We start from the raw sequence: 25166 nt of genomic DNA on the forward strand, positions 1-25166 counted from the left end.
ACCATTATGTGGGGAGACTTCACATAAGATAGAGATGCCATGGGTCCCCTGGAACTGTGTGCCCTTGGCAGTGACCTTGTCTCGCCCAGATCCCCTTTAAAGTTTCCAGCCACCAGCCAGTCCTGGCTGCTCTGCTCAGCTGTGGAGCCTTCTGCCTCTCACCTCCAAGGCTATGCCTGCAACTTTTGCCTTTTCCCACCTGTCAGAATCCTGTCCCGATGTCAAGATCCATTCCCATTGTCTGCATGCTCTCCTGACCTGTTGCTCCACTCCAACCAGAAACAAAACTCTCTCTCTAGACTCTTTAAACTGTCTCTTTAAAGCCTTCTCTCCATTAGAGAAAACTACAGAGGCTGTACCTCAGCAATGTGAATCTTCTCTCCTGTGGGTGGTGGACAAAATCTCTCTAAGGTGGAGATTTCAAATCCCCCCCCCCTTTTCTTTTTTGTTTGTTTGAGTTTTTTTAAAACTCATTTATTTATTTATTTATTTTGCCTCCAGGGTTATCACTGGGGCTCAGTGCCTGCACTAGGAATCCTCTGCTCCTGGAGGCCATTTTTTTCCCATTTTGCCCTTGCTGTAGTTGTTGCTGTTGCCATAGCTCTTGGCGTTGTTGCATGTGCCTGCTGTGTGTGCAGCTTCGGGGTTGATCCCTGGCATGCTATGAGGTGGTGAAGTGGTGCCCTCATCTCCCCCTCTCTCTCCCCACCGCCTCATAAAAGGGGGGAAAGATGGCTGAGCCTGCACCTCTACGTACTCAGATTCCGCAGACTGAGTGTGGGCCAGGAGTCTGCACCGACGCAGTGCTGACAAAGGCTGCGCTCGCTGGACAGTTAGACAACCACTGAGCCTGTGTTTTCCTGACATCTCATGCTGTCGCTCACGGGCTACTGCCATTCTTCACATCAGAGTTGGCTCCTGAGACATGGGCTTAAATGTTTATCTTGCACCAGAGGTGATGTGATCTCTCTGGTGTGCCGCCTCCCCTAGTTTGCATAGGGGCTGCTTCACTGCGGCCCATCAGCCTGTAACTCACCGAGGAGACTCTGACTTGATGCCCACTGTTCTCCAGAAGGGCCTGTGTCATTTGATTTGTTGTAATGTCTTTATTTTTAGGTTTTATTTTATTATTTTTATATATTTATTTAATTTATTACTTACTGGATAGAGACAGAAAGAAATTGAGGGAAGGAGAGCTAGAGAGGGAGAGAGAGCACTGCTTCACCACTTGTGAAGCATCCCCCTGCAAGTGGGGTCTGGGATTAGAACTCAAGTAGGTGTACCCAGCCCCTCTGTGTAATGTGATTTTGCAATCACAGGCTCTGCAGACTGTGCCCCCTCTGCTGGTGTGTGCGGGGGACGCTGGCTTGACATGTGCCCTGGTGCTCTCATGCTTTGCCCTTTATGCTAGATGCTATCATAAAATAAGCCGGGACTGAGTGGTGCTCTGGTAAAAAAAAAAAAAAGAAAAATGAAGAAGAAGTGTTGTCATAGCCGACTTCTCTGGAGTGTGTCCTTCTGGAGTGTCAGACCAGAGATGAGCTTCCCTGTGGGTAGGAGAGTGGGTGCCCCTTCTGGGCTCTAACACCGTCTTCCTCTGTTCCTCTCCTCCAGCTGCTAGAAGCATCTTCTGCCCGGAGGCCAGTGCTGGGATTATGGAGACCTCTCTGCCCTGCCAGTGACTGAAGCAATGCTGACCTCGGTTTCCTGGACCCATTCCAACTCAGGTACCCTCATTCTGCCTCCTCTACTCCCACTCCTGACACCCCAAGGAGATGGCATGAAGTGAATGAAATACCACAGTCATATTTAAATGCAAATGACAAATGATTGTCTGGCCACCACCACCGATTGGCATCCCCCTCCCCTTCCAAATCTTCTTAATGTTCATGGCGCTGATCTGACCGGCAATGGGAACAGCCCAATTTGGACATTGAGATAATAAAAACGGGCCTTTCTTTAAAATGTAGCTGCGTCTCATGGACTTGCCAGATGACTGAAAAATTGCTGGGAAATTCTGTACAAAGTCTAGCTTCTGCTTTAGTTCCTCAAAATCATTTTCCTCTCTCTAATACATTTTCACTTGAATTACATTGATCTTCCTGATTACAGAATTGAGTTCAATATGTATTACTGAGTATCATTCAGGTGGTGTCTAGCTAGGTAGAGAGTGGCTCTTCTGGGACTCACAGGTCAGTGGAAGAGCCATAACTTGCTCATGAAAAACATGGCGGTAGTGTTGCTCACCTTAGGGCTGGACAGACTGAGAGACTTGGAGGATTGGGTGTGAAATAATTTGGGAAGACATGAAAGTGGCAGGACTTCTGGCAGCTTCTGTCACTGAGATCAGTTGGGTGAAAGGGAGGACAGGAAGCTGGGATTGACGCTCCCCAGGGGGTGGGGGTCCAGGCTGAAACCCACAGGGTTTGGAGGACTCTGATCCTCTGTCCCAGCCTGACCCCTGGAGTGACTCCACCTGTTCTCCTGTAAAGGGAGTTGGGCAGGTAAGCAGTTTCCTTCAGGGGAGAGTGGTTGTCCCAACCTTGATAGCTCTGACTTAAGGTGGTGCTGGGAATTGAACCCAGGACCTTGGAGGCTCGGGCCTGAAGGTCTTTTTGCATAACTATTATGGTCTCTCCCCAACTGTTTCTTTGAAACAGTTTCTTTTCTGTTTCTTTAAACTTGTTGGCTCTTGGGGGTCGGGCGGTGGCGCAGTGGGTTAAGCGCATGTGGTGCAAAGCGCAGGGACCGGCGTAAGGATCCCGGTTCGAGCCCCCAGCTCCCCACCTGCAGGGGAGTCGCTTCACAGGCGGTGAAGCAGGTCTGCAGGTGTCTATCTTTCTTTCCCCTTCTCTGTCTTCCCCCCTCTCTCCATTTCTCTCTGTCCTATCCAACAACGAATTGCGTCAACAAGGGCAATAATAATAACCACAACGAAGCTACAACAAGGGCAACAAAAGGGGGAAAAAAATGGCCTCCAGGAGCGGTGGATTCATGGTGCAGGCACCGAGCCCAGCAATAACCCTGGAGGAGAAAAAAAAAAAAACTTGTTGGCTCTTGTTGACTCTGTCTACCTGATGTTTTTTCTTTTTAGTGATTCAGTATTAATTTACAAAACTACATGTCAACAGGGATATAATTCCACACCATTCCCACCACCAGAGTTCTGAATCCCACTGGACAGCCCCCTGCGATGCCCAAGGTTGCAGGCATGAGTTAACTATCATCTCTACAACTGTCTACATTTGGACATAATTGCCCCCCTTTTTCTTCTAGGTCCAATCCTCTTTGCCCCTCCGAGCCACACAGATAACTCTATTTCTGCATCCATCTGTCCCTCTCCTTCTCCTCCTCTTTCTCCGGTGCTGATGGAGCTGGGGTTCAGAGCCCTCTTATCCTCTTCCTCCTATCACTTCTCCCCTACTGGGAGTATGGATCAGATAGTTTGCGGGTGCAGAAGGTAGGAGGTCTGGCTTCTGTCATAGCTTTTCCACTTGGACTTGGGCATTGGTAGGTCTATCTGTACCTCCAGCCTATTTCTCTCTTTCCTTTTTCTTTTCTTTTCTTTTGTTTTCTTTTATTTAATGGAAAGTTTGACAAGACCATAGGATAAGAGGGGTGCGATTCCACACAGTTCCCACCACCAGAACTCCATATCACTTCCCCTCCCTTGAAAGCTTTCCTATTCTTTATCCCTGTGAAAGCATGGACCCAGGGTCATTGTGGGATGCAGAAGGTGGAAGGTCTGGCTTCTGTAATTGCTTCCCCACTGAACATGGGCGTTGGCAGGTGGATCCATACTCCCAGCCTGTCTCTCTCTTTCCCTAGTGGGGCAGGGCTCTGGGGAGGCAGGGCTCCAGGACACATTGGTGGGAAGTCAGGTTGGCATCATGGTAGCATCTGGATTCTGGGGGCTGAAAAAGGGTTAAGATATAAAGTAGAGCAAATTGTTGACTAATCATGAACCTAAAGGCAAAAATAGAGCAGATGAGATTTGGAGGTCTCCATTCTGGAAAAAGCTAGTAGGTCTATTTTAGGTATATTCCAAGGGGCCCATGACTTTACTGGTTTTTGCCTGAGTCTGACAGCTAACATGCAGTGGACCCAAGGTATTGTCGGGGGAGATGGTGTCAGGGTTGGCAACAGGACAAGAAAGCTGGATCAGGGAAGAGAGTAGCTCCCAAATATGGGAAAAGTATCTAAATATTGTTAACTATAAACACCATCGATTTGCTCTGGGGCCCATATTCAGCACAGGAGCCTGTGTGACCTCTGCATCCCTGTAGGTGTGAGCTCGCGTTCTGTGGTCACGGCTAGGAACATTCCAGGCTGCACTCATTTCAGGACCCATCTTCCTCAAGTGGTAGAGTATGTTGCCCAAGCTCCCTTCAGAGAATGGGGCTGTCCCTGCCATTGTTGACCCACATTGAGGGCAGGGTCCTGTAGGGGCCCACAGAGGGGTCCATTATGTTGTCCCTGACGGAAATGTCCAGTGGCAAGCAAAGGTGAGAGCGATCTGTTAGAGGTCTAGGCCCATCATGTCTGTGTGGGAATCCCAGGTCTCCTGGACTAGGGCCCCACCCTCAGCCTGTTTCTATCTTTTCCTGGTGGGGTAGAGCTCTGGACAGCCGAGGTTCCAGGACACACTGGTGAGGTCATCTGCCCAGGGAAGTCAGGGTGAAATCATGGTTGCATCTGCAACTCGGGTCTCTTGTTGTGCTTACTTGTTGTTTTGGGGGGAGAGCTGACCCATTCCCTGCTACCCCATGGCCACGCCTTCCAGAAGTCCCCTCTACCTGATTGTTGACTTGTCGTCAAGACCATGGACATGGCTCAGAAAGTATTGTGTGAGATTTGCACGCATAGGTCCCAGGTTTGAGTCCCAGCCCCGTCTGTGCCAGAGCAGTGCTCTAGCCTCTTCTCTTAAAAACAAACGTCTGATTGCTCCTCTCTTCCACACCTGCCTCCTCTTCAAAGCCACCTCCAGCTGGGCATGGCAGCCATGTTCTGAGAAAGTCCAGGATGACTAAGAACCTGTGAGGCCAGTCCTTGTAGGTTCACATGGTACAAACCTGAGCAGAGAGGTGGACTGGAAAGGTTGAAAGCGGAAGTCAAGAAGATGAGTTTGGAAGTTGATGTTGAGAACATATTAAGAGAACTCTAGCCATCTGAGGCCAGTGTGGGGTTCAAGCCCAGGGCCTCTGTGAGAGACAGGGAGTCAGCTGCCTTGATTAATTTGGGGGTATCCCAGCACACTTTGCTGACACCTCACCTTTCAGGATTAAAAAACAAAAAGCAGTATCTTCCATTCCCTGGGCTGGCATGACCTTCTGATAGTTTTCACAGTGTAGACAAGCTGAAAATGGTTCTTATATTTTTATGTGATTGGAAAAAGCAGAGTAACATTTTGTCTCTCTTGAGAATTAGAGGGAAGTCTGATTTCAAAGCCTCTAAATGAAGTTTTACTGGGAACTAGTCATGTTTGTTCATTTCCAGATACTATCTATAGCAGCTTTTGTGTTATAATGCAGGGTTGAGTAAATTCAACAAGAATCATCAAGTGTTGATTCTGACTTATCAAAAAGAGAATAAAGGAAAAAAAAAAGTACTACCCTCTGGTCTAAGCTCTTGTACAGCACAAGTGCTCGCCAAACTTCAGGAACTTTTTACCATAAAGGAAATAGGACTGAGAATAAGTAATATTCACATAAGACAGAGAGGAAGAGTGACTGAGGAAGTTGCTCAATGGTAGAGCACAGGACTTTCAGGCATGAAGTCGTGAGTTCAAGTCCCAACCCAGCATCTGCCAGAAGGATGCTCTGATTCTCTCACTCTCTTCTGATTTAATAATTCAATCCTCTTTTTTTTTTTTTAAGAAGAAATAGGTTGAAATAGAAAACTGTTCACACTTGGCCAGGAATTTTCCATTTGTCCACTTATAACTTCCAATTAAATCTCAACATGACATTGGGACCGTATCATTTCAGAAGCCTGGATATGAGTGTTGTCTTATAAATGAGACATCCAGGGGCTGGGTGGTGGCTCACCTGGTCGAACATACCTATTCAATATGCAAGAACCTGGGTTCGAGCCCCTGGTCCCTACCTACAGGGGGAAAGCTTTGCGAATGGTGAAGCAGGTGTCTCTCTGCGTCTCTCCCTCTCAACCACCCACTTTCTCAATTTGCTGCTATCTCTATACAATAAATAAATAAAGATAATAAGTTTTTTTAAATGAGGCATCCAGGCTTCGTGGAGCAGTCTGAATGCTGAAACCAGTCCACACTGAATTAAAACAAGCTCTTTTTTGGAATCTTCTGCTCTTCTCCTGAGCACTGGGTATCGATCGTCATGTTTTAAACCAAATAATGGTTTTGTCTTAAGCGAAGGAACCACTGAAAACTGACCACAGATAAACTAAGGCATTTAATCTTAGCCATTTTTTTTTCTCAGTGTGTTCCCGGCTAGCTCAGTCAGTAGAGCATGAGACTCTTAATCTCAGGGTCGTGGGTTCTAGCTCAGTCAGTAGAGCATGAGACTCTTAATCTCAGGGTCGTGGGTTCGTGCCCCACGTTGGGCGCCAGATGTTGTTGTGGTGGTCTGGTGTCGGGCTGCACCGCGGAGAAGAGAGCGGACGTCCAGAGCAAAGGGGTACACAAATCTTTATTATAGGATGGGGGGGTCTGGTTCAGACCACGTAGAGCCAGCCGGCAATGGCCGTCCCCACTACCTGACCACAGGGGGAGAGCAGGGACCGAGACCTCAGAGAGGGAGAGCTGAGAGCCCAGAGAGGGGGGGGGTGAGGGGCTTTTTATAGGGCAACAACCAGGGGTGACGTGTAAGGCCAGGACTGGTTGAAGGGGGCAATGCTAGGATTTCGCGGGGCGTAGTAAAACCTGGGGGCGGAGACTGCATCAGAATAACTCCTCAGCAACAGTTCGGAAATTTCTGACGATACTGAGTGGAAACTATGATGGGAGCTGGAGATGGGAGTTCTAGTCCTGCTAACTAGCTGAATCCACAGTCTGATGTCTGTCTCTGACACTGTCTTGGGAATGGCAGTCCACAGGTTGGTAGAAAATTGGGGGTGTGTGTGGGACAGTGCCCTAGGAGCAGAAAGAAGCTACAGGGACGACTGTCTGGGTTCAGTCCCCGGCACCATCAATAGCAGAAAAGTCTGGTGCGCTGGTCAAAATAAATGAACAGATAACTATAGCCCTGTACCCCTGCACGGTAGATCCAGCCTTTGGGGGCTGTGGTGACATGCCAGCAAAGAACAGAACCAAGGCTGGTGAGCCTGTCTCCCCACTTCCCACCAGGCCCCGGTGGCTGACAAGTACAGCTCACTGTCAGACGGGCACTGTGTTCAATGCAGAGACAAGACTTTCTTTTGAAACCCAGGTGGAGTAGACCTCTGGCCAGGGAACCCTCACCAGGTGCAGTGCCACTGATCCACACAGGCACCTTCCCAACTCAAACAGCCACGGGAAACCAAGCTCCTTTTGAGAGAGTTTATTTACGGTGTTTACCAAAAAGAAGAGGAAAGAAAAAAGGTGCTGAGTCACAACTAAAGACCAGTGTGCCTGGATAGGGATAGCCAACAACAACGACGGAAAAAAAAAAAAAACACAAAAAACATTTACTCACAAGACGGTATTAGTTTCCCCTGGCTCCCAGCCTCCCTAATCAAGCCTGTAAAACTAAACCCTTGGAATCGGAGGGAGCCGTCGTCACTGGAAAATGAGCCAAATGTGACAGTCATCTACTGCACTGCTGGCTTCAAGACCCCCACCCCCACCCCACCCCCAAAAGTACACATGTAGTTTCTAGATGCACAAAGCCAACTGAAGGAATTCTATTATGAAAGAGAAATTAGATGGAAATTTCGAATCCTGTCTCAGTAACCAGTATAGGAAGAACTTTAAGATATTCTGCTTTAAGCATGCATTTAATTTGTGCTCTGGGAACCAACTAATGTTGCTAAGATAAAACATTCTAGTAATGATTTATGTAAATTTATTTGTACAAAGTAATGGTGGTGTAGTTGCCTATAGCAAATTGTTTGGAATATGAAATGACATTTATGAGGTCTTTTTTTTTTTCTTTCTTTCTTTCCTTTTCCTCCTTTCTCTCTGGTTGAATACAATGAAAAGAACAAGAGACTCCTGAAAGGAAGGAAAAAAGAAAAAAGATATTCATGTTCAAAATGGGAGGCTGAAGCTTTGAGAGCCAGCGATAGGAGACAAATGGCCACCCTGTTTCCTTGTCATGTCCTTATTGTTTAGGCCCTTTCAAAAGTCAGCCCATGAGTGCAGGTGTTGGATTTTTAAATGCTAGAACAGTCTTGTTTTTGTCGTAATAAAAATGCTTTCGGCATAAATAGCCAGTGACAGATCACTTTTTTCACAGTGCCCTGGTATCAGACAAGTTGCTTACAACACAGTGGACAGAGAGGTCACATGTAATTAAAAATTCTGCAATTAATCTCAGTTACTTCAGTACCGTGGGAAGTTAGACTTGAGCCACAGATGAGAACTGAATGAATGTGAACAGATTAAACAAAACAAACAAACAAAAAACTCTCCTGAGAAGGGATTCATGGACTGAAAGGGAGTTGTCTTTTTCTCTTTTTAAAAAAATTTTTTTTATTATCTTTATTTATTGGATAGAGACAGTCAGAAATCAAGAGAAAGGGGGAGATAGAGGGAGAGAGACAGAGAGACATCTGCAGCCCTGCTTCACCACTCGCAAAGCTTTCCCCCTGCAGGTTGGGACAGGGGCTTGAACCCGGGTCCTTGCACATTATAATGTATGTGTTTAACTGGGGTGCACCACCACCTGGCCCCCTTAATTGAAACATGTGCACTCAACCAGGTGCGCCACCATCCAGTCCCTGAAAGGAGTTTTCTTGTAGGCTGACCAGTTAGCACCTCTGAGGATGTCCTTAGGTGTTCCCTAGAAAACTTTCACACAAGGGGAAAAGTCCCCACCGAGGGAGCAGGCATTTCTGAGTCAACCTTTTGGCCTTGTAAATGTTGAGTGGGATCTGCCATGACCTGCACCTGCTGGGAAAGGCAGCCCCTGTTACCTCACCTTACCTTTTGTTTTGTTTTGTTTTGTTTATGCTGCAAGGATATTTGCCAGTTCACTTGGTGGTTGCAGCCATTTTTTTTTTTTTGCGGGGCTGGTGTCTGTGCATAAAGAAAGAAACATAGCCACAGAGGTCTGAAAGGAAAGGCACAAATTGAGACATGGGTAGATTGTTGAGCGGGGACAGCTTCCCTGGTCACGTCATCCCTAACTAGAGCAGTTGAAAGAACTTCGTGAGGGATGGAGAGCTGGCTCTCTTTAATCCCAAGTTCAGAGTTTGAATCCCTCATGAGCCATTTTTGAAATTACACCAAGTCTTCTGAGGGAAACGGGCTTGGCTAATTGGACAGAATAACTGTGCAGCCAAGCTGTTAGCTGTAGTGAGGCCGAGACCTGAGGGCTGAAGTTAGAGCCCCAGAGAGAGAGAGAGAGGGCAGAGAGCCTGAACAGGACTTGAGAACAGAACGAAAACAGCGTCAGCTTCCAGGGAAGAGGGAATGGCCTGGTGAACTAGCGCCGGTTAAGGTGGAAGCTGTGAGTTGGCATCCCGGAGCCAGGCTGTGGTGGTTCGGCTGGATGTGTCAGCCAGATTGTCAAGCACCAGTCTTTCCTTTTCATCACGGAAGTATTTCAAATGTGATTTTTGAGCTGCAGATTTCTGGAAATGATTGTAAGATTGCTGAACTTCCCTTTCTCTTTCTTTTAAAGCTTTTTTTTTTTTAAAAATTATCTTTATGTATTAGATACAGTCAGAAATCAATAGGGAAAGAGGAGAGAGAGAGAGAGAGAGAGAGAGAGAGAGAGAGAGAGCTGCAGTCCTGCTTCACTACTCACAAAGCTTTCTCCTTGCAGGTGGGGACCAGACCGGGGGCTCAAACATGGGTCCGTGAGCATTGGGCGCACACATGCACCCAACCTGCTGCCCCCCCTTTCTCTGTCTGTAACATGGGGCCAGTAATATTTGTCAGGGAGAGATGGTGTGGAGGGAGATGAAACAACTGGATTCTTGACAGAGGACAGCACATGCAAGGGTGAGGCCCTGAGTGTGTCTTTTTATGTGTTTGTTTTTTAGACAGAGAGAGGTAGATGAGAGAGAGAAAGAGAGAGGGAGAGAGACAGAGAGGGAGTCCGTAGCACCAAATCTCCTCTCATTGTGGCGGGGGCGAGGCTTGACCCTGGTTTGTGCCCTACAGGGCAAAGCAATGCACTAGCCAAATGAGCTATTTCACTGACCTGAGGTCCTGAGTTTGATCCCCCAAGAAGCCTTTGCCAGAGTGATACCTTCGTTCTCTCTCATATAACATAAATCAATAAATAAATATTTTAAAAAGAATTCTCGTGTTCTACTTGGCACAGTGCTTGCCTGGGATTTCTGAGTGGTGGCTCTCAAAAAGACTATAATTGTTACTAGAAACGCGTGGTCCTGCATGTGAGAAAGGGCTCAGCAACGGACCTTCTGCCTCAGATGTGTGAAATCCCGGGTTTGATCCTGGCACCACATGAGAGCAACAGAGACAAAAAACAGAATGGTACTCCATGGATAGTGAGCACTGTTCTGCTCGTAAAAACCTAACAAAATAAAAAGAAATAATAAAACCTTAAAAAGAAAGGAAGGGATTGAGGGGAGAAGAGAGGAAGGAGAGAAGGAGGTGGAGAAAAGGAAGAAGGGAAATAGGAGAGAAGAAAAAATATACATGTCTATATAAACTGGGTCAGGGAGGAGTTCAGCAATAAAGTATGTTCTTCTCAGGGGTGAAGCTCTGGGTTAGATCCCGGCACTGGAGGAAGGAAGGGAGGAAGGGAGGGAGAGAGGGGAGAGAAGGAGAGAAAGAGAGGGAGAGGGAGAGGGAGAGGGAGAGGGAGAGGGAGAGGGAGAGGGAGAGGGAGAGGGAGAGGGAGAGGGAGAGGGAGAGGGAGAGGGAGCAAAATTTGCTTTGTCATACGTTGTCTCCGGCCACACCATCCAGAACACGTCCGATCTCGTCTGATCTCGGAAGCTTTGTCATACGTGAGACCCAGATTTGAGCCCCGCTGTCTTCACACAGGAGCAATCTTTGATGCCGTGGTGTCCCATTCTCTCGCTGCCTCTCTTTCTGTCTAAAACATTCAGCCTAGAGCAGTGAAGCCCCAGTGATAACTAACTACATAAATAAAATAAAAAGAATTAAAAAGACTGTATACTCCTGACTGTTAACTGACATGAGACTAAGATCGATCTTTAATATAACCTATTCTAAAATATTTTAAAGGAGGCCAGGTGGTGGCACACCTGCTTCGGGGCACATAGCACCATGTGCAAGGACGCAGGTTTGAGCCCCAGCTCCCTACCCTGGACCTTATTGTGGGATGGAGGGACCAAATGCAGAATTCTGGGCTCAAGGAGTAACAGAGATCGGTGCGCATGGCAAACAAACATGGCAGCCACCTAAATATACATGGTTGGAGTCCCCCTAAGAATGCAGATGCCACACTGGTTGAAATCGCTTACTTATTTCTCAGAGTTGTGGTTCTAAGCTGGGGTCTCTAAGTTGGTCCCCCCTCCGAGTGATGACATGGCTGGAAAGTCACCCACATTCTTTGTGTTTCTGGACATTGTGGGCCAGGCCAAAAGCGTGACTGTGCCCTCATGTTAGAACCCATTTCAGTGAGAACTTCAGAAGCGGTGAAGCAGTGCAGTGCTGCTGGTGTCTCTCTCTCCCTCTCTCCTCTTTCCTTTCAGTGTCTCTCTGTCCTGTCAAATTAAAAAAGCATAAATAAATAAATAATTCAAGGGCCCATTTCCATGGGAAGCATACACGCTGCTTTCTCATCAAGGGCTGGGATGGAGACCATGTAAAATATGTTGATTTTTTTTTTTTGAGACATCTAGTTATATCACCTTTGAAAAGGTGTTGCACAGAAATTCTCTGAAGGAAGATAAGGAAATGTGAAACGTTCTCCAGTGAAATGAGAAAGTGAGTTGTAATTGTCAGATTAGATTCAGTCTGGTGTGTTCTGCTGGTTCTTGGCATCAGGGGGCTGGGGATTCGGAGCTGCGTTCTTTGAGTTGATGTGGGAGGGGGAAGAGGGGGAATAGGTAGATAAATGTGCACTAAAAAGTGTTTAGAGACAGACTCCCTCCAGTCCAAAACAAAGGAAAAAACAAGAACTCGGGAGTCAGGCAGTAACACAGCGGGTTAAGCACAGATGGTGCGAAGCGCAAGGACCGGCATAAGGATCCAGGTTTGAGCCCCTGGCTCCCCACCAGCAGAAGGGTCGCTTCACAGGCAGTGAAGCAGGTCTGCAGGTGTCTGTCTTTCTCTCCCCCTCTCTGTCTTCCCCTCCTCTCTCCATTTCTCTCTGTCCTATCTAACAACGATGATGTCAATAACAACAATAATAATAACTACAACAACAATAAAAAACAAGGGCAACAAAAGGGAAAATAAATTTAAAAAACAAATAAACAAGCAAAAAAAAAGGTAGGGCTAGGGAGACACAGAGAGAGAGAGAGAGAGAGAGAGAGACACCACAGCAGTGCAGTGTCCTTCAGTGCACTGGGGTCAGGCTGGGTTGCCACGTGGTAGCGTAATGTAGCGCACTAGACAAGTGAGCTATTTCACCGGCCAAGAGCTGGCTCTCTTTTTTTTGTTTTTTTTTGCCTCCAGGGTTATTGCTGGGGCTCAGTGCCTGCACCATGGACCCACTGCTCCTAGAGGCCATTTTTTTCCCTTTTGTTACCCTGGTCGTTTTACCATTGTTGTGGTTATTATTATCGCTGTTACTGGTGTCATTGTTGTTGGATAGGACAGAGAGAAATGGAGAGAGCAGGGGAAGACAGAGAGGGGGAAAGAAAGATAGACACCTACAGACCTGCTTCACCGCGTGTGAAGCCACTCTCCTGCAGGTGGGGAGCCGGGGGCTCAAACCGGGATCCTTAAGCCGGTCCTTGCGCTTTGCACCATGTGCGCTTAACCCGCTGTGCTACCGCCCGACCCCCTGACAGCTGGCCCTTAACTAACGCTCAGATACTCTTGGGCAGAAGTTGGGTTTGTAACACCACTACACTTGACAGCAAGCAGCTGAAGGTCACTCCCTGTGTCATTTCACTTCTGTCAGAAGCGGAGGAGATGTCAGCATCTCTGAGTTCCCCCCTCCTGAATGCCAGAGGATATCATTACCTCATCTATAATGCATATTTTCCCAAATGAACAAAAACGAGACAGGAAATTGGGTGTCGGAGTGACTGGAAGACCCAAATGGCCAACCAATTAGAGTTTAATAGACTGTCCCTGTGATTAGTTCCACCTGGTGAATGGGCGTCTGTTTGAAGTCAGTCTGGGGTGAACTGGAAGAGGGTTGAGCAGTGCTAAGCTCTGTGTGATTTCTAGAATGTTCCATTGAGGCCTCTGAGATTTTTTAAAAGGAAACCACCTGCTCTTTTAACAGAGTGTTGTGTGGAGTGTGATGGGCAATGAGATGCTTGGCCAGTATTTTTGAGTAGCGGCCTGTTATTACGACAGCATTTAACTGTATCCTTCACAGAAACAGGACTTAGTTTCAAGAATCTACTGGTTTTGTATTTTAATTTTAGTTACTTGGTTTTATTGCCCTCAGAGTTAATAGTAGGGCTCAGTGTTAGCAGTCATATTTTTCTCCTGTTTTCATTTGATTAGGTGAGAAAAATTGAGAGTGGAAGGAAAGATAGTGTGGGAGAGAGCAAACTCTCACGCCTGAGGCTCCAAAGTCCCAGGTTCAATCCTCCACACCATCATAAACCAGAGCTGAGCTAGAGGAGGGTTGTGGGAGAGACTGACTTCTGGGGCCTGGTTGTGGTGCACCTGGTTGAGTGCACAAGGAACCAGGTTCAAGCCCCCAGTCCCCACCTGCAGGGGGGAAGCTTCACAAGCAGTGAAGCAGGGCTGCAGGTGTCTGTCCCTCTCTATCCCCCCTTCCTCTCAATTTCTGGCTGTCTATATCCAGTAATAAATAAAGATAATTAAAAAAATAAATATATAAATACATAAGAGAGAGAGAGAGAGACTTCTGCAGACCTGTTTCACTACTCGTGAAGCTTGCCAATCCCCCACCCCCACACAGATAGGTAACAGGGGCTCAAACCTGGGCCCTTGTGCATGGTTAATGTGCACTTAAGCGGGTGTGCAAGTGTGCCATTTGCCTGGCCCCCTTCTACTGTTTGTCATGTGTTCCCATTCTGGAACATTCTATAGGTCGTCTTCTTGAGATCCGGATCTATCTAACTCACCACCTTGTAACAAGCTCCTATCTCTATGCTTCTTATTCAGCTTCTCTCCCAGAGATACGTCTGTGTGTGTGTGTGTGTGTGTGTGTGTGTGTGTGTGTGTGTGTGTGTGTGTGTGTACAAAAAGGCTAGAAGCCGCTATTTATCTTATTAGACAGCACGAGCAGAGATGTTTGGTCTGATTGCCGGAAATTGTTAGCTTATCACTGAACTGTCCCGAAGATTCTTATTATTCAATTTTCATGGCCTACGATAATCATTATTACTACATACAAGAGCATGATGCTTTTATTTGTATAGTTCTCTCATTAATAATTTAATCGACTATTACATCCAAGTGGTTCTGGGATACATACATCAAAGTCCTTAGAGCTTGCCCTGGGAACTTTGGGAAATGAGAATTTAGGGATAAAATAGAAGGCTTCGGGCAGGGAGCTGGCTAGCAGTCAGGTGCTTTGGCCTTGAAATGCAACGGACTGCCTGTCCACTTGCCTCTCAGATAATGTCCAAACATTTTATTGATTGACCAGCTGTGACACTGATCTGGTCCTTGTAACACTGTAAGAAATCAGATCACAGCGTAGTTATTTTGGTCTCTAAAATGACTGGATGAGTACTGGATGAGTACAGGTAGGGTGCCTGCCTTGCTTTGCACTTAGTACCCATCACCATTGGGGGTCATGCCAGTGGGGGGGGGGGCTTCAGGGCTGTGGTGACTTTCCTTTTGTCTCTGTATCCCAGCGAAGAAGCAGCCTCTCTTCTGAGGGGGAATAGTACCTTCATTTGTACAACAGATTTGCATGTCTGAGGCCCCAGCGACCCCAGGTTCACTCCCCAGCACCATCATAAGCCAGAACCGAGAGATCCTCCAGCCTTTCTCTCTTTCTCATAAAAATAATGTCATGGGCTGGGGAGACAGGATGATGGATATGCAGAAGACTCCCATTCCTGAGGCTCTGAGGTCCCAGGTTCAATCTTCAGCACCACCATCAGCTAGAGCTGAGCAGTGCTCTGGTAAAAAATAATAATAATAATAATAATTTTTTAAAAATCTCTAAAAACAAATTCAAAGCACTTGAGAGCTGGGAGATAGCTCACCTAGTAGAGTGCACACAAATTCAGGTTCAAGTCCCCATACCCCATGTGGGCACACGGTGCAGAGGGGAATGCCTCGCAAGTGGTGGGGCAGTGCTGTGCTATCTCGTCTTTTCTCTGTCTCTCACCTTCTACTGGAGAGAGAGAGAGAGAGAGTGAGAGAGCCCACCACGTGCAGTGAAATCATACAGGCATGAAATCCCAGCTAAGCCCTAGTGACAAGTGAAAACCAATACAATTTGAATGATTTTTGAAAAAGAGAGACCAGAATACCACTCTGCCATTTTTTTCTTTTTCTCTTTTTCTTTTTTTTATATTTATTTATTTTCCCTTTTGTTGCCCTTGTTTTTTCATTGTTGTTGTAGTTATTATTGTTGGTGTTATTGATGTAATCGTTGTTAGACAGGACAGAGAGAGATGGGGAAGACAGAGCCGGTGAGAGAAAGACAGACACCTGCAGACTTGCTTCACCGCCTGTGAAGTGACGCCCCTGCAGGTGGGGAGCCAGGGGCTTGAACCGGAATCCTTATGTCCTTGTGCTTTGTGCCATGAGCGCTTAACCCCACTGCTACTGCCCGGCTCCCTCTTTTTTCCTTTTCCTTTTTTTTTTGCCTCCAGGGTTATTGCTGGGGCTTGGTACCTGTACTACAAATCCACTGCTCCTGGAGGCTATTTTTCCCCTTTTGTTGCCCTCGTTATTTATCATTGTTGTTATCATTACTGTTGTTGCTGTTATTGCTGTTGAATAGGACAGAGAGAAATTAAGAGAGGAGGGGAAGACAGAGAGAGGGAGAGAAAGACAGACACAAGTGGGGAGCTGGGGGCTCCAACTGGGATCCTTGAGCTTGTCCTTGCTCTTTGCATCATGTGTGCTTAACCCACTGCGCTACTGCCCAGCCCCCCACTCTGCCATTTTTCTGTGGTGGCAGGGTTTGAACCCAGTGTCTCCTGTAAAAGGCTGGAGCTCTACTGCTGAACCACCTCTGTGTTGCGTGGGTTTTGTTTGCCTAGGTGGGCGTGGCAAAGGCTGCTTCTTACAGAGACTCAGCGGGTTTGTTTGGGTGCCTTGGTTTGTGCTAACCGACCGCTAACTGTATGGAGCCTGCTTCCCCACTAACCTGTTCAGGGAATCTCTTGTCAGCCTGGTCTCTGTCCTCCGCCGCTTCTGTTCGTGGCCACCAGGCAGCTCCAGGGCACTGCTCAGCATCTCCGGCTGAGGACACAACACTTGGGGTTGAGTCTGGGCTATTGGTGTAACGAGTTCCATCAGGGCCTCCATTCTGCTCTTCAAGGTTCCAAAAAGAATTTATATCCACACGAGAGTCTCACTTAGCCAGCAAATGCAGCTCCCTGGAATAAAGCCAGCAGTTAGGAAGAAGCAAAAAAGAAACAAATATATATATATCAGGGGACAAAATAGCTTTCTCCAGATCCATACACAAAGCTTTAAGGAGATTTTTGCTGGTATTTGTTCTTAATGTAGCCACACTCAGTTGGCTTGGTTTGCTGGATTTCTTTATAGATGAGAGAATGGAGGCATAAAGAGGTTAAGTGATTTGCTTAAAGTCTCAAGACTATGAGTGGTAGAACAGGTTCTTCAGATCCTAGACTTCGGAGGATAATCCGTATGTCTGATGATAACAGTGACATAAGGAAAACGGTCGGACTGTATTTAACTCTCTCTCTCTCTCACTTTTTAACAAAGTATATATTTTATTAACTTTATGTATTTATTGGATATAGACAGCCAGAAATTGAGAGGAAGGGGGAGATGAGGAGGAAGGGAGACAGAGAGACACCAACAGCCCTGCATCACCACTTGTGAAGCTTTCCCCCAGGGGCTTGAACCTGGGTCCTTGTGCACTCAACCACCTGGCCTCCATTTTTTTTTTAACAAAGCAGTGAGGAAATATGTAATAATTGTAGGGGAAGTCCCTTCAAAGTGTCCACTTTTATTTTACAATTCTCAAATGTGGGAAAGGATCTCCTAGGTAAGAAATTCCGGGACAGAGGCTAGGCAGTAGCGCACCAAGTTGAGTGCATATGCTACCATGCTCAAGGACCCTGGTTCAAGCTCCCACCCCACACCTGCAGGGGCGAAGCTTCACAAGCAGTGACACACGGTTGCAGATGGTTCTCTTTTTCTCTAACTCTCTCCCCTCTGAGTGAAGAGAAGGAGTGAAGGAAGGAAGGACAAAGGAAGGGGAGAGAATTCAGTTCAAGGTATCTCATAGTCCCTCCCATACAACCTCCTTATCCTGTCTGCTCAGTGATGAAACATGGAGACTGAGTCCTCACCCATCTGCCCTGCTCTAGGCAGAAACTGGGGACCTTCGGGTCTCTGCTGCCCCAAGCGTTTATCCACAGCCGGGTCATCATGGGAGCCGACAGCTTGTGGTCTCGGAGCGATGGTGCCTATCTGGCCCCGACGTCAGTCCAGACAGTACCATGACAGTAGCCGGAAATGCTTTTCTGGATCTGCTCCTCTGTTTTTGTGAACAGTCTTCTCACAGGGGCTGAGGCTACATGCAGTTGGGATGTTCCCCTTCCTTCACATTTTCTGGAGAAGAAGAAGAGAGAAGCCTGTTGCTCCCTACACCCTGGTGCCTCTAATTGAAGCCCTTAGCACCGGGCTCTGACCTTTGGAGCGACCGCCTTGTCCCACAGGCTCTGCTGAAAGGGTCCCTCCGGGAGGACTGTGTAACAAGGTTGTCCTTGTCTTCTAGACAAAATGAGAGGAAAAGGAGCTCCCCCCACTTGGGGCTGGGTGGTGGTGGTGGACTTGGTAGAGTGTATGTGTTACAAAGCTCAAGGACCCTGGTTCAAGACCCCTAGTCCCCACCTGCAGGAAAGGAGGCTTCACAAGTGGTGAAGCAGGGTTGCAGGGTTGCAGCGTCTCTCTCTCTCTCTCTCTCTCTCTCCCCCCTCCCCTCTCAATTTCTCTCTGCCTCTATCCAATAAATAAAATAGGAGAAGCTCTCTGTTGTGTATCACACTACAGCTGCTTGTCTGAACCTTAGTTTCTATCATGGAAAGCAGCCTTGATGGGGATCCCTATGGCTTTGTGCAGATGGTTTTTCTCCACCAAGTGGTCTGGGCTCCACTCTGCAGGCAGCAGACCCACCTTCTCCATGGGGTTGTCACAGCCCAGAAGGCACACAAAGGCTGCAGCTCATGGAAGCATGACGTCATGAGTTCAATCCCAGACAGCACATGTGCCTGAGTGATGCTATCTTTCTATCTTTCTTTCTTTCTTTCTTTCTTTCTTTCTTTCTTTCTTTCTTTCTTTCTTTCTATAATATCTATCTATCTATCTACCTATCTATCTATCTATCTATCTATCTATCTATCTATCTATCTATCTTTAGAGGCCAGGCAGTGATACACCTTATTAAGCACACATTTTATCATGCATAAGGATCTAGGTTTAAGCCTGACTTACAGGGATAAAGAGAGGGAGAGAGAGAGAGAGAGAGAGAGGGAGAGAGAGAGAGAGAGAGAACACCAGAGCATCATGTTGGTGTATGCAGAGCCTGGGACAGAACTCAAAACCTCATGTTCAACAGTCCAGCACTTAATCCACAGTGCCACCTCCTGGGCTCCTGTAACAGAGTTCTTTCTAATTCTTTCTCAGTATCTCCTTCAATTATGAATAAATCTTTAAAAAGAGAAAAAGGGGAGTCGGGTGGTAGCGTAGCGGGTTAAGCGCACGTGGCACGAAGTGCAAGGACCGGCTTAAGGATCCCAGTTCAATCCCCCGGCTCCCCACCTGCAGGGGAGTCGCTTCACAGGTGGTGAAGCAGGTCTGCAGGTGTCTATCTTTCTCTCTCCCTCTCTGTTTTCCCCTCCTCTCTCCATTTCTCTCTATCCTATCCAACAATGACGACATCAGTAACAACAACAATAATAACTACAACAACAATGAAAAACAACAAGGGCAACAAAAGGGAAAATTTTACACACACACACACACACACACACACACACACACACATATAGAGAGAGAGAAAGAGTAAATTTCTATGAGAGAGAGAGAGATATCACAAAACACCACCCAGCTCTGACATATGTAGTGGCCCCAGATAGAAATAGGAGCCTCGTGATTACAAGTCTTGTGCTCTGGGCTGAGCTACCTCTCAACCCAGACAAGAGCATCTTAAGGTTTCTTCCAAAATCTGCTCTCCTACCATTGTACATGAGAGGTTATGGTTGGAGTTCAGATTTTAGCTCACTCTGATCAAAAGGGTGCTTCTTTCTTTTAAAATTTATTTATAAAATAAAAATATCAACAAGACCATAGGTTTAGAGGGGTGTACAGTTCCACACTATTCCCACCCATATCCCATTCCCTCCCTTGAAAGCTTTCGTATTCTTTATCCCTCTGGGAGCATGGATCTAGGGACATTATGAGGTGCAGAAGATGGAAGGTCCGGCTTCTGTAACTGCTTCTCCACTGGACATGGGTGTTGGCAGGTGGATCCACACCCCCAGCCTGTCTCTCTCTTTCCCTAGTGGGGCAGGGCTCTGGGGAGGTGAGGTTCCAGGACACTTTGGTGAGGTTGTCAGCCCAGGAAAGTCAGGTTGGCATCATGGTAGCATCTGGAACCTGGTGACTGAAAAAGCATTAAGATAGAAAGCAGAACAAATTGTTGACTAATCAGGAACCTACAAGCAAGAATAGAGCAGATGAGATTTGGAGGTCTCCATTCTGGAAAAAGCTAGTAGGTCTATTTTAGGTCTATTACAGGGCCCGTGACTTTACTAGTTTTTGCCTGAGCCCAACAGCTAATGCAGTGGACCCAAGGTATTGTCGGGGGAGATGGTGTCAGGGTTGGCAACAGGACAAGAAAGCTGGATCAGGGAAGAGAGTAGCTCCCAAATATGGGAAAAGTATCTAAATATTGTTAACTATAAACACCATCGATTTGCTCTGGGGCTCATATTCAGCACAGGAGCCTGTGTGACCTCTGCATCCCTGTAGGTGTGAGCTCGCGTTCTGTGGTCGCGGCTAGGAACATTCCAGGCTGCACTCATTTCAGGACCCATCTTCCTCAAGTGGTAGAGTATGTTGCCCAAGCTTCCTTCAGAGAATGGGGCTGTCCCTGCCATTGTTGACCCACATTGAGGGCAGGGTCCTGTAGGGGCCCACAAAGGGGTCCATTATGTTGTCCCTGACGGAGATGTCCAGTGGCAAGGGTGAAAGCGATCTGTTAAAGGTCTAGGCCCATCATGTCTATGTGATTTACTAGATAGAAACAGAGAGGATTTGAGAGGAAAGGGGGAGATAGAACAAGAAAGACAAGTAGGAACCTGCAAGCAGGAACCAGGGGCTTAAACCCAGGTCCTTACACATGGTAACACGTACCCTCTACAGGGTGTGCTACCTCCCAGCCTCTTAAAAGGGTGCTTTTACAAACAGATATTTATTAATGAGAGCGAGATACCCAGAGCCTCACTCCAGTACATGCTGGGGATTGAACTCAGCACCTTATGCTTGCAAATCAAATTGGATCCACCACTGAAGGGTGCCTTTTTTTTTTTCTCTTTAGACCCAACTCTTCATCATATCAACAAGGAAGTGGGACCTTTGGGGAGTCCCCTCTCTGAGCTTTCTCAGCCTTTACACACCCGACAGCAGCGCTCTTGTCAGTTCTAAGCCATCATGTGGTCATTGAACATGACGCCGCTGCCTTTTGAAAGGGCACAGGCCTGCTGAACACCTTGTTTAAAGAGCCAGCTCATTGCAGTTCAAACACACAAGCTGCTGAGTGCCCTTCAAGGCTGGGGTAGCTGGGCTGAGCTTCCCTGCCAGGAGGTGGCCCAGGGGAGCAGCACAGAGCGACTAGTCTCTGGTCTGTTGGGAGAGCTCACAGACACAATTTGTCTCCTTTTGTCCTTTTTCCACTCAGCAAAGAGCAGCCGTGACTTCTTGGCTGTGAATACGGCTGAAATAAGCGTGGCTAATCTCACTGTAAGGACTTGATCTTCTCTCCTCTGGGGTAGGAGCAGCCAAAACTATCTGTTGTGGTCTCTGACGGGGACCTGGAGGGGGCTTGATGGCTCTGTTCACAGCTTCACAAGGAGCCAGCTGTGAGGACTCCACACCTGGGACAAAGTAACCACAGACCAGAGGCCACACCTGGGTAATTCTTTGTCTTCAGGCTTGCCGACGCTGCACTTGAAACTCAGCTTATTCCCAGGCCTAGTTGCCAACCGGTTCACACTGTGACTCCCGGCTGGGTTCTGGAGGCGGGGGCGGCTTTAGAAGTGCCAGGTGAAGCTCTTGGTCAGAGGATATCAAAGAGACAGGCAGGGTCCACGCTGGCCCCACGCGCTGAGTTTCAGGGGACAGAGAAAGGAGGCCCTCGATAGAGAGCCCACGTGGTTGTCCCCCAAAACGTGCCTTGTGCATCTGGAACATGGGACAAGAAGGTTCTGTTGTCACCTGGTAGCTAACAGGAGACACAGAAAGTGACCTTTTTTGTTGTTGTTGTTGTCACTTGGGCTATCCTGGCACTCTGTGATGAATCCACTTCTCCTGATGGCCATTATTTTTCTTTTCTTACTGCTCCCCCTTTTTTATTTGATAGGACAGAGTGAAATTTAGAGGGAAGAGGGAGAAAGAACAGAGAAAGAGAGACACCAGCAGACCTGCTCCACTGCTCATGAAGCTTCTCCCCTGCAGGTGGGGAGCAGGGGCTTGGACCTGGGTCCTTGCACAAGGTAAAGTCTGTGCTTAACTGAGTGTGCCACCCACCCACCCCCCGGCAGCCAGATATTTCTTAAAAGGGAAAAAAGCTCAGAGTCATAGTGTTTTCTCTGATCTGTTTCATCACCCCACCTCACTTCCCCAAGTCTCCAATTTGGGATCAGTGAAATAGCTCACTCAGGTACTGCACGGCTTTGCCATGCGAGCCCACCAGGGTGAATCCCAGAAAAGTGACTTAAGATTGAGCTGAAAAGTATGAGGTCCTGTGTTCAGTCTCCTGGAACACATTTGCCAGAGAGATGCTTTGGTCCTTGTCTATCTCTCTAGCTTTCATTAGTAAATAAACAAATATATATAATTTTATCTTTCTTTTTTTTATATTTATTTTATTTATCTATTCCCTTTTGTTGCCCTTTTTGTTTTATTGCTGTTGTTGTTGGGTAAGACAGAGAGAAATGGAGAGAGGAGGGGGAGACAGAGAGGGGAAGAGAAAGACAGACACCTACAGACCTGCTTCACCGCCTGTGAAGTGACTCCCTGCAGGTGGGGAGCCGGGGGCTCAAACCAGGATCCTTGCGCCAGTCCTTGCGCTTTGCGCCACTTGCGCTTAACCCGCTGCGCTACCGCCTGACTCCCAATTTTATCTTTCTTATATTTGCTAGGACAGAGAGAAATTGAGAGGAGTGAGGGGAACAGACTGGGAGAGAGACACCTGCAACCCTACACTTCATCAGTGCAAAACTCCCCCCTGCGGGTGGGGGCCGAGGACTTGAACCCTTGTCTTTGTGCATGATAACATGTGCACTCAACTGAATACACCACCACCAGAGGGGCTGGGAAGTATGGCACACTGGGTTAAGCACACATAATATGAAGTGCAAGAACCCGGCACAAGGATCCTGGTTCGAGCCTCCAGCTCCCTACCTGTGGGGGAGGGGGGTCACTTTACAAGTGGTGAAGCAGGTCTGCAGGTATCTTCCTCTCCCCTCTCAATTTCTCTCTGTCCTATCCAAAAAATTGAAAGAAAAAAAAAAAAGCCACAGGAGCAGTGGATTCATAGTGCTAGCACCGAGCCCCAGCGATAACCTTGGAGGCAAAATAAATAAATAAGTAAATATAAAAATCAGAAAGGGGGCGGGATAGATAGCATAATGGTTATGTAAAGAGACTCTCTTGCCTAAGGCGCCAAAGTTCAAGTCCCCGCACCACCATAAGCTAAAGCTGAGCAGTGCTCTGGTAAAATAATAATAATAATAATAATAATAAATAATAACAATAAATTTATTTATTAAAATAAAAACAAAAATACAGAAAGGCAAGACTGGCAAGATAACATAATAGTTGTGTAAACTGGCATTAGTGCCTGAGGCTCTGACATTCCAGATTCTATCCCCAGTACCACCAGAAGCCAGAGCTGACAAGTACTCAAGTAAAAACAAACAAACAAACAAACAAACAAATTCAAGCGGCCAGTCAGCTGGAACTGCCCACACACCTGCTGGTCCCCCTTAGCTGGTCTTCAGTCCCTGTGCCCTATACACACCTTTGCAACGGCTTCTAGTGGGGCCTCGGGAACAGTGGACCTACTTACAGTGCCCTGGGTGAAGCCACTCTGGGAGAGACAGGAGGGCAGGTGCTGTAGGGTGACTAAGCAGGGTGCTTTAATAAAGGCTGAGTCCAGCTGAGCCAGCAACATCCGAGCAAAGTCTTACTGACAAAGAAACCCCACAATGGGGCCAAGCACTTGTTTTTGACCCTAGGGCCTGTCAGCTCTGGCTATAGGTGGAACCTGCCTCATTATGCTTTTAAATACAAAATGTTTGTTTAGTGACCCAGAAACTGGGACATTGGGTTGAGAGCACTGGTCTCTCTCTCTCTCTCTCTCTCTCCCTCTCCCTCTCCCTCTCTCTCTCTCTTTCTCTCTCTCTCTGCCTCCAGGGTTACTGCTGGGGCTCAGTGCTGCATTATGAACCCACTGAATCCATTATGAATCCTGGAGGCTGTTTTTTCCATTTTGTTGCTCTTGTTGTTATTGTTGGATAGGACAGAGAGAAACTGAGAGAGGAGGGGAAGACAGAGAAGGGGAAAGATAGACAGACACCTGCAGACCTGCTTCACTGATTGCAAAGCGAACACCCTGCAGGTGGGGAGCCGGGGGCTCGAACTGAGATCTTTAAACCGGTCCTTGTGCTTTACACCTCTTGTGATTCACCTGCTGTGCTACCGCCCGCCCCTGCACTCTCCCTTTCTGATCTCCCCATCCCTCTCAATTTCTCTCTGTCCTATCAAATAAAATAGAAAGAGAAAAAAAGGACCCCAAGAGTGATGGATTCATAGTGCCAACACCGAGCCCCAGTGATAACTGTGGTGGGAATTAAAAAGAAATAAATACATAAATCAATAAATACATCAATAAGATAAAATAAAGTTTACTTGTTAATGAGAGGGCAAGAGCTATGTGGTGCTAGGGGCTGAACTCAGGACCTCACTTAAGAGCCCAGCACCAGGCTGGGCTCTGCCAGGCTGCCTGTGTGGGGGTGATTACAGGAAGCCCTTGGGCTGTGCCGGGAGCTGCTCTAGTTCCATGGGGATCCAGTGTTCCTTTCCATGTCCTGAGAACCTCTGTGAGCTGGAGGCTTCCAACCTACCCCCAAGCCCTGGAAGGTGGCCATTACTCAGCCTTCTAGATGAAGACCCAGAGACTCCAAAGGGTCCAGTGCCTTGCCCAGGGCCACACAAGTTCTAAAAAGCTAACCCAGTTCTCACAGCTCCTCAGATTATGTCCTTTCTCCCATGTCACTCACTCATTTATCCATTGAGGAAACTTTCACTAAGCACTTACTATCTGCCAGCTGGTGTCAGTGCTGGCTGGGGCTGCTGTAGGCAGTGGGGGAACTGTTCTCTGGGGTGTGCAGCAGACGTGGTCCCGTGAGGCCTGCGGCTCCTGTCTGAAGTAGGTGAGTAGGAGAACAGGGTCCCAGGTGTACATGGATATTTTCCCCAGCAAGGTTATTATTGTGAAGCACCATTC

At 47.4% G+C, this 25166-nt stretch overlaps 1 protein-coding gene across 1 annotated transcript in view; it reads left to right on the forward strand.

Moving 5' to 3' along the window:
• Positions 1-1611: 1611 nt before the first annotated feature.
• The window catches only part of FOXN3 (forkhead box N3), a 274905-nt gene continuing 251350 nt past the window's right edge, over positions 1612-25166 (forward strand). Inside the window, exon 1 of the mRNA XM_007526825.3 lies at positions 1612-1727. The gene's annotated coding sequence lies outside the window, so the exon portion shown is untranslated. The remainder of the gene's footprint in view (positions 1728-25166) is intronic.

The sequence above is a fragment of the Erinaceus europaeus genome, chromosome 22 (genome assembly GCF_950295315.1).
Source record: "Erinaceus europaeus chromosome 22, mEriEur2.1, whole genome shotgun sequence".
Taxonomy (NCBI): Eukaryota; Metazoa; Chordata; class Mammalia; order Eulipotyphla; family Erinaceidae; genus Erinaceus; species Erinaceus europaeus.